Source organism: Arachis ipaensis, chromosome B1, assembly GCF_059453495.1.
Source record: "Arachis ipaensis isolate K30076 ecotype BB chromosome B1, ASM5945349v1, whole genome shotgun sequence".
NCBI lineage: Eukaryota > Viridiplantae > Streptophyta > Magnoliopsida > Fabales > Fabaceae > Arachis > Arachis ipaensis.
Window position 1 is genome coordinate 66,743,156 of NC_142436.1, and position 10,483 is coordinate 66,753,638.

At 40.4% G+C, this 10,483-nt stretch overlaps 1 non-coding gene across 1 annotated transcript; it reads right to left on the minus strand.

Annotated features, from left to right (window-relative positions):
• Positions 1-3,376: 3,376 nt before the first annotated feature.
• Positions 3,377-3,483, minus strand: LOC148576897 (small nucleolar RNA R71). Its single transcript, XR_015903897.1, has one exon. It is a non-coding gene; the product is annotated as a small nucleolar RNA R71 (small nucleolar RNA).
• Between the last annotated feature and the right edge of the window lie 7,000 nt (positions 3,484-10,483).

Here is a 10,483-nt window from a genome sequence, read left to right on the forward strand (position 1 = left end):
GGTCTAAATACTTCGGTTAATTTTCATTGGGGTTTGTACATGTGACAAAATGAAATTTAATTTGATTCGAGGATTGACTATTGGTTTGGACTATACTAACAACGGAATTATTTTGTGAAATTCTGAATCGGTATAAATCTTCTGCATCAAACTAATGGCTGATGTCAGGGCATTTTGGCCAGTTTTACTGACCTTTTCTTTACTGTTTTTAGGGTATTTTCATGCATTTTCTTAGAAAATAAGCTCTTTTTGGGTAGATATTCATTTACATCTTGATTCAAGTATACATTGTGCACTTTACATGATTTCATGAGGATTTTGCATGAATTTAATGACAAATTGGATGTTGCATTTCCCATGACTTGGATTAGAACTTTGATGCACTTTATTGCTTGATTTCAGGACAAAAGTAGCAAGGAAGAACCACGTTAGCAGCCACGTTAATCTAACTAACGTGACCTCTAACGTGGAATGGGAGCTAACTTGCAAAGTTAATTAGAAAAGTAATCGCCAATAACGTCCTCGAAGCCATCATAGCCCACGTTAAGAGTCACGTTAACTTAGTTAATGTGAACTCTAACGTGGAAGAAGACAATAAGGCCAACGTTAGTGACACTCCCCTTTGTCACTAACGTTGGACCAAGCTCATAATTGGTCACGTTAGTTGCCACATTAACTTAGTTAACGTGGCTTCTAACGTTAAGAAGCAAAAGGGAAGCCAACGTTAGTGACATTCACCTTTGTCACTAACGTTGGCCAAGCTTCCATAAGCCACGTTAACTCCCATGTTAACTTTGTTAACGTGGAAGCTAACGTGGAGAGAGCAATTGGTCGCCAACGTTAGTGACACTTACCTTTGTCACTAACGTTGGGGTGAACCACCAAGAGCCACCATGAGCAACGTTAACTCCCACGTTAACTTAGTTAACGTGGAAGCTAACGTGGATAAAGAGATAATGAGCCAACGTTAGTGACACTCACCTTTGTCACCTAACATTGGAGATGGCTAGCATGACTACGTTAGAAGCCACGTTAACTTAGTTAACATGGACTCTAACGTGAGAAAGAGGGGCACATTGGAACGTTAGTGACAAAGGTAAGTGTCACTAACGTTCTCGAAGGATTGGCAAGCTTACGTTAAGAGCCACGTTAACTTAGTTAACGTGGACTCTAGCGTAGGGAAGGGGAAGGTTTATCAACGTTATTGGGAAAGGTAAGTCCCAATAACGTGTGCGAAGGACCAAGAGGCAACGTTAGTGGTAACGTTTGTGCCACTAACGTTGAGGTTAATGTGGCTCATACTTGGGTGAGCAACGTTAGTGAAAAAGGTGATTGTCACTAACGTTCTCGAACCCACACTTTCACTTAACGTTAACACCACTAACGTCCTGAGCTAAAAGTCCCTGCCTACTTCACACTTTCTCTCTGCAAGCAAAGCTAAGCCCAATGATGAAGATAACTGCTTCAAACTCAGGATCCAAGGGCCCATACCCAAGACTTGAAGAGCCAATTAGAAGATCAGAAGAGTAGTATATATAGGAGTAGCTTTGAATTAGTTTAGTGAGCCGGAAACTTTAGGGAGCCTTTGGCCTAGAACTACTCTCTGTATTTTACTTTCTCTGCACTTCAAGTTTACTTTCAGCATGTATTCTCCATCTTTGTTTTCATTTTCCAGAGCTATGAACAACTAAACCCCTTTCATTGGGTTAGGAAGCTCTGTTGTAATTTGATGGATCAATTTTAGTTTTCATTCTCCTTCTTCTATCTTTTCTCTTGATTTTACTAGAAAGCTTTCGATCTTCATCCAATTGGGTAGTTATCTTAGAAAAGAAGCTATTCATACTTGGATCTCTTCTAAACCTTGAAAGAGGAATGAAGGGATCATGCTAGAAATGCTTTCTCATGCTGGACCAAATTGGTTGTGGATGGATATGTGACTATAATCCTTCCAACACTTGATTTGGGAAATGCATGTGGTATAATCAGTGACCATACTTCATCTCTTCTCATGAGCAATTGACCAAGGAATTGGCTATTGATCAAGATTTGAGAGATTGAATTACAAGGAATTGTAATTCGATCACTTAAGATTGCCAAGGAGATCAATGAATGCATTGATTGAGGAAGAGATGAAAATGAACTTGATCCGGAGAATGCAACATCTCCTGAGCCCAATGAACTCCCCATTTCTGATCTTACCCATTCTCTTTAATTTCTGCCATTTACTTTTATGAGCAGTTGCCCCATCCCCATTTAAGATTCTGCAATTTACTTTCCGCTATTTACATTCATCTCTTTATTTCCAGCATTTACTGTTTCCACTATTTACTTTCCCGCCATTTAATTTTCTGCAATTCCCAACTCAAATTCTGGTTCGCTCAACTAGAACATTCCTTTAATTAAAGTTGCTTGATCAATCAATCTCTGTGGGATTCGACCTCACTCTATTGTGAGTTTTTACTTGACGACAAATTCGGTACACTTGCCAAAGGAAATTTGTTGCGAGAAAAGTTTTCCACGCATCAAGTTTATGGCGCCGTTGCCGGGGATTGATTTTGAATCAACAATGATTAAATTGGAGGATAACTAGATTGAGCATTTTTAGTTTGTTTGATTTAATTTTCTGTTTGAGTAATTTACTTTCAGTTTTAGTTAATTTCTTCCCTTCCCCCTACTTTTTCGTTTTTTTTTAGTTATTTACAATTCAGTTCACTAATCCACTAACTGTTCAATATATTGCATCACTCACACTAACAGTAATTCTAACAGAAATACTTTTTGCATCTATTTTCCTTGCTTGTGCTTTGTTGGTTGTATGACAGGGAGAAGAAGCGGGACTTCAACTTTCTTTGATTCTGAACCGAAGAGGACCTTCCTTAGATTAAGGAGGGAAGCAAGAGGAAAAAGAGTAGTTGGTGCTGAGGAAGAGGAGGAATACTTTGAACCAAACATGGAAGAAAACATGGAAAACCATCATGAAGAAGAGGCTCACAACCATAGGGAGGATAGAAGAGTTTTAGGCTCTTACATCAATCCAAACCCAGGAAACTGTGGAAGTAGCATTCAAAAGCCAACCATCCACGCCAACAATTTTGAACTAAAACCACAACTCATCACCCTTGTTCAGAACAACTGTTCATTTGGAGGAGGCGTCCAAGAAGACCCCAATCAACATCTAACCACCTTCCTGAGGATATGTGACACAGTGAAGTCTAATGGTGTTCATCCTGATGCCTATAGACTGCTCTTATTTCCATTCTCACTCAAGGATAAGGCAGCCAAGTGGCTGGAGTCTTTTCCGAAGGAGAGTTTGACAACTTGGGAAGATGTGGTGAACAAATTTTTAGCCAGATTCTATCCTCCCCAAAGAATCAACAGGCTGAGAGCTGAGGTCCAAACTTTCAGGCAACAAGATGGTGAGACTCTATATGAAGCATGGGAGAGGTTTAAGGACCTGACAAGGAGGTGTCCACCAGATATGTTCAATGAATGGGTGCAGCTACACATTTTCTATGAAGGCCTTTCTTATGAATCAAAGAAGGCAGTAGACCATTCATCTGGAGGATCTTTGAACAAGAAGAAGACCATTGAGGAGGCCATAGATGTCATTAAAACTGTAGCAGAAAATGAATATTTCTATGCTTCTAAAAGAGGGAACACTAGAGGAGTGATGGAGCTAAACAATATAGATGCTCTGCTGGCCCAAAATAAGCTCATTACCAAGCAGCTGGCTGACCTCACCAAGAAGATGGAGAGGAACTAAGTAGCAGCAATCACCACTTCATCAGCAACCCAAGAAGGAGTGAATGAAGAAGCAGAGGGTAGTCAGGAGCAAGCCAACTACATTGGGAATTTATCTAGGCGAAACCATGATCCATACTCTAAGACCTACAACCCTGGTTGGAGGAATCACCCAAACTTTGGGTGGGGGAATCAACAAGATCAAGGCCAAGATTAGAGACGTCACAACCCCAACAACAATGCAGCTCACCAACAATTCACACAGAGAACATATCAACACCACCACAACAACACCTCTCCACATCCATATCAAAACCAAAATAACACTCCTCATCCTTCCACCTCTAATCCGAATCCACCATCATTTGATGACAGACTCTCAAGGATTGAGAATCTACTTGAAGGCATAGGCAAAGAGATTCAAGACAACAAGGCGTTCAAGGAGGAAGTGCGAGCAAATTTTAAGAACCAGGGAGACACCATCAAGAGGTTGGAATCTCAAGTAGGGTATCTCTCTGAGCAGATTCCCAAACCTACAGATAGATTCCCAAGTGATATAGAGAAAAATCTGAGAGGAAAAACAAAGAAAGTAAGATGGGAAGATTGGAAGATGGCCACTATAAGTGAAAAAGAGACTGAGGACAAGCCAAACAAGCCGTCAGAACAACCTGGAGATACCTCAGCAGAGGAGAAGGAAAAAGATCACCAAGAACCAAAAATCTCACAACAGGAGCTGCTGAGACTCTGTGCACCCTTTCCCCAACTACTCAATGGTGCTGTGGAGAAGAGAATATACTCAAGATTTCTTGACTTGTTTGCATCTCTGCATGTAAACATACCATTCATCAAGACCATCCAACAAATGCCTGCATACATCAAGTATATGAAGAAACTGCTTCCCAGGAAAAGCTCACTCAAGGGAGGCCAAACTATAGTGATGAACAAGGAGTGCAGCGCCCTCATTCAACCAGAGTTGCCTACAAAAAGAAAGGACCCAGGGAGTTTTCACATACCCTGTGCCATAGGAGAAACAATGTTTGATAGAGCACTCTGCGATTTGGGAGCAAGCATCAACTTAATGCCCTTGTCCCTTGTGAAGAGGCTGCAGATCAATGAGATAATACCCACAGATGTAGTCATTAGGCTGGCTGACAAAACTCAAAAACAAGCAATAGGAGTGGTGGAAAATGTGTTGGTAAAGGTTGGGAAATACTTCCTCCCAACAGACTTTGTCATATTGGACATGGAAGAGAGTTACACTCACCCAATCATATTGGGAAGACCATTCCTAGCTACAGCCAGAGCACTCATAAATGTGGAGCGAGGAGAGCTAATTTTGAGGATCCATGATGAACAGCTCGCCTTCACTGTTTTCAAACACTCACAAGAAACCGATCAAGAGAACAAGGAACCAAGGAAGGATCACAGTGAGATACTGAAGGAAGAGATGAGTACTGAAGAACAACAAGCTCATCCGGAGATTCCCTTGGTTGATGGACAAGGAAACAAGCAGCTGTCACAGCTCAAGGAAAAGCTGGAGGAACCTAAACCACCAGAGGCATGTGAAGACAACATCAAAATTCCTTTAGAAGAAGAGGCCACAAAGAGTAAGACAACATCACAAGGAACAAAGAAGAAGGTACCAAGGAGGTGGAGGAACAAAAAGATCCCTACAGAGGACTTCTCTCCAGGGGATAAAGTGATCTCAGCTTATTTCCAAGATATCCCCCTGATCTCTCCACTGTACCATCTCAGCTACCTAAGGTCTTTGATAAACGCATATTTTATGAGTTCTTTTGTGCTTAATTTGAGTGATTTATACAATCCTTCACCTGCTTATTCACATTAATTGCATGGTTTTACTCTCCCTTCCTTATTATGTCATATTGTGAAAAACATGTTTCCTAAGCTTTAAAAATTAATTATTTTAGTTACCTTTATTTCCATTCGATGCCGTGATCAGTGTGTTGAGTAGTTTCAGATTTTCTAAGGCAGAATGACTTAAAGGATGGAAAAGGAAACATACTAAAATGGAAGGAGAAAGCAAAACGGAGCTTTAAGGAAACTGGTATCCACGCGATCGCATGGATGACACGATCGCGTGCCAAGCACGAATCAGCAGCGACGCAGCCGCATGACTGACGCGACCGCGTGGCAAGGAAAAGCTCCAAATGACGTGACCGCGTGACCCACGCGGACGCGTGACAGAGGCCACGCATCAGAATTTACAGAATACGCCCCCAGCAAATTCTGATGCCCTTTTTGGCCCAGATCCAGGTACAGACAGCATAGACCAGAGGTTATAAAGTGTGGGAATGCACCCATTCAAAGGGAGCTCGCATATTTTACTTTTCAATGATTTAGATTTAGTTGAGAGGGAGATCTTCTCTCTCTCTCTTTTAGGATTTAGGATTTCTTCTTGTTTTAAGAGTAACTCTGGATCCCAGGTTTAATGTTCTTTTATTTTAAGTTTTACTTTTATTTATTTATTCCAACATTTGAATTGATTATTATAATTTGATTTAAGAATTCTTCCATGTTACAGACTGTTATTTGAATTAATGATAATTGAGGTATTTTCAGTTCATGATTGTTCTCTTTGATTTAAGTTACCATTGCTTCCCATCTAAGGATATTTTTATTATTCCAGCAATTTTACTTTTTCCCCTTTTGGTTCTGGTTAAGAATTTAGTAACTCAACAGTTATTAAACTCAACATAATTGATAATCGTTATCTTGCTAATTGAGCTGAACTTGAGTAATCCCAACCTTTTCTTAGGAAATAAATAGGATTCAAAGGTCAATTTAATTAGTCCCTTGACTTTCCCTTGCCCTAGTACAGGTTGATCAAGTGGAGTTTAGATTCAACTTTCATTATAGTTGAGAGAGATAACTACGTTGGACCTCCAACTTCTCTTACCTTGCCAAAAGTCTGCTTTATAGTATTTATGTATTTTAATTGCCATTTACTTTACTTGTCATTTAAATTACTTGCTTCTCATCTTCTAAACCCCGATTACAACCTTTATAGCCAATAGTAAGATCATACTTCCTCGCAGTTCCTTGAGAAGACGACCCGAGGTTTGAATACTCGGTTAACAATTTCTAAAGGGGTTTGTTACTTGTGACACCCAAAACGTTTGTATGAAGGAATTTTTGTCGGTTTAGAGACTATATCTACAACGCAACTGTTTCTATGAATCTCTTTACTGGTAAAAATCCTCTCATCAGTCTTCGCTATCAACAGAGTTCTCTCCTTGGAACATGTAGAGATTATTGATACAACTACTGGATATAGGTCTACTGCCAGAGGAGAAGACTTGAAGCACTATCGACCTCCCTAATGAAGGCGAAACGTCAAGCTAGTGACGCTAAAGAAGCGCTTCATGGGAGGCAACCCATGTTTTATATGCTTTTAGAAAATAGTTAATAAGTCAATTTTTATGAATTCCAACCCAAACTTGACTAACACTTGGTGAAATCCTTGTTATGCAGTATATAGTGAAGAACAAGTTTGGTGTTCAAAGCATGCCAAGAAAGCATGAATGCAACTCAGAGCATGCTAGTCTTGGAGCTTTGAACAAAGACTTTTTCATCATAGTGCTCCAAACTAAGTTTGGTGTCACCCAAGGTGCCACGAATATGCATATAAGGATACACAGTTAGTTAGTTAGTTGGTGTTCATGAATAAATAATCTAATTTTTTTTCTTTATTATTCTAGCCGTAAAGTTTAAATTTTTTTTATGATATTGATTTTTTTTCTTATTTTATTTTTATAGGAAAAAGGAAAGGAGCATTGAAGAGGATTGATTGGACAATTAAATGAAGAAGGTTTGGACACCACAAAAGGAGGATACAACACACGTGCCCCAAAGGGGAATGCATTGGAAAATGTTGCCATGCAACATTGAAGAAAGGAGACCCTTGAAGACCGAACCAATAGCCCTCATAAAGATGAGGATCCTTGTGCTCATGATCTGCAAAACCCCATCCGTCCATCCAACAACCACCACATCAATCCATACCTTTCATCCCCTCATCATCTCCCTATATAAGTGAGTCCTAGTGCGTACTTACCCCTCACACTCAAATTCCCACTCTCCACACTTCACACTTTCGGCATCCAAAATTCCTTCATCACACCTCGTCCTAACCAACCAAATTCCTCATCTATTTGTACCTTCCAATATCCTCACACAGCAACTCAAATTCATGGCATCATCAAGCTCCAAGAGGCAAAAGAGGAAGGAACCAATGGAGAGCATTCCTTTCGATGAGAAGAGATTCAAAACTGCGTTCCATGAACAAGAATTTGAGCGGATAAAGCTCAAAAAGATACTGCCCGAGTTAACCTTCCAAATCAATGAAGACGAGTGCCCACAAATTCGGGAGAAAATTAAACAAAGAGGGTGGCAAAGGCTCACGAATCCAGAGGGGAAGATCAATGCAAACCTCATTAAAGAGTTCTATGCAAATGTAGTTAGAGAAGACAAAACCAAGGCCTCAACCTTCAAATGCTACGTAAGAGGAAAGGAGGTGGACTTCAGCCCAAATGCTATAACAATAACTCTTCACCTAAAATCACCACATTTTGATGAGCTCAATTATCATGCAAGTATAAGTAAGAGCCCTGACAATGATGAGCTCACAGAAATCGTGACTGATATCTGTGTTATAGCAGCTGACTGGGAGAGGTATGTAGATGGGAGACCCCAGTTCATCAAGAGGGGAGACCTTATACCGGAGGCCAAGGGATGGTTTGAACTCGTAAGGAGGTCTATCCTCCCAGCTGCAAATAATTCAGAGGTCAATATCAATCGAGCGACTATAGTACATTGCCTAGTACAGGGTGGAGAAATCAATGTGCATGAACTCATAGCTGAGGGGATTCAAGAGTCAGCTGAGAAGGTTGATTCAGGTGCCAGGCTTTGGTACCCCAGCACTATTCTCAGATTGTGTACAAGAGCCAAGGTAGTCTTCGAGGATAGCAATCCAGACTGGGTGAATCCTGGAAGGCTAGTTACACTCCAGCGTCTGATCTATACTACTCCCGCCCAACAACAAAGAAGACCCCAAATAGGAAAGCAAAAAGCGAAAGAAGGAGCTCATCAAGAGGAATCTCGTCAGGAAGAATATCAACAAGAAGAACATCATGACCCAGCTAACTTGAATATGAATCACCTTCTAAGAGCCATTGATGATTTGGGGATGAGACATATAGAAGGACAAGAGCAAATACTAAACTTTCAGTCCAACTAGATGAGCCAACAAGAAGAGTGGCAGAAACAACAAATGGAACAGCAACAGGAACACTACTCCCAGCTCACTCAAGCCATCCACCAAGTTACTGAGAGGCAAGAACGTTAAGATAAGCACTTGCAAGAACTCAATCAGCGGCAAATAGCTCAGATGAAAGCATTCAATGAGTTCACTGTACTTAATGAAGGACGGCAACTACATAGGGATGAGTTCAACGTAAACACTCAAGCCAAGTTGAGCTACATGTCTAGTCATATGCATCATATACACTATGCTATCCCTACATATGATGAGGTTTAAAAAGATTTTGTAGAACAAAAAGAAAGAAAAGTGAAACAGCAGAAGGAAACACTAAAGAAGAAGATGGAAGATGGTGGTTTCTGGAAGAAGTTGATTGGAAAGAGCAAAGGGAGTGGGAGTACGAGCACTCAAGAGGGACACAAAGAGGACAAGCAAGGAGGAGAGCATGGGCAACCACATGAGTAAAAGGTGGTGGAGTTCCTTCTTTGGTCCATCTTTTACTATGCTTTAAATAAGAAAGATCTTGTATGAGATAGAACATGCTTCCATGATAGTTTGAACCTTTTTTCAATTATGTCTTCTAAACTTTTTGTTGATTAGGGCTGTGTTGGCTAGTCTGAATGTCATTACTGCATCATCTCCTTACTTATTTATATGCTTGTCCTTTTGAATCAAATGAAAAGAGAATGAGTGTTTTATAAAAGACCAGAGTGGAGTTCATACTATGGAGTAAGTTCCTGAGTTTGTGGTGTGGTCATAAGTTAGCTAAGTTAGTTCAACCACAAGGTGGGAAGACAACTATCTGTCATGAATACTATGCTTTGAACATACCCATGAGACTAGCTAAATAATAAGATCCTAATAAGAAAAAGGGAATGAACAATCAAAGTTTAAGAATAAAAGAAAAAAATAGCAAGAAAAGAGGCTAGGCACCAAGGGTTTGAGCCTTGAGGGACGTGTCTGTGGTGTTCCTGTACCAAGGATCTGCTTGGATTACTAAGCTCTTAGGGGTGCTTTATCACCTGGTAAATTGGGTTAACTAACCTGGGATTATCAGCTGAAAGTCCACCATCAAGAGCAATCTTTGCTACAGAACATTTAGTAGCCCAAAGAGGTGCTGGACACCAAGACCTCAAGGAAAGAAAATAAACAAACCATATGCCTGTGGTGTGTATGTATGGGGGAGAGACTTGAGGAAGTAAGTCCTTAGGGGTGCTTCAACACCTAGCACCTTAAACCAACTGATTCCGGAGTGTTGGCTGAAAGCTTATTTTAAAGAGTTGCCCCCTTATAGAGCACTTAGCCTAAGAACACAAATAAGCCCTGAAATGACAAAAAAAGGATCAATGAATAAAAGTCTCATGGGATGCAATCACAGTGAGTATTCTAGGACATGATAAAGGTCTGAAAGCCAGTGAAGGAATGAACCTAAGTTGCTAGGCATGAAACCACCATAAAACC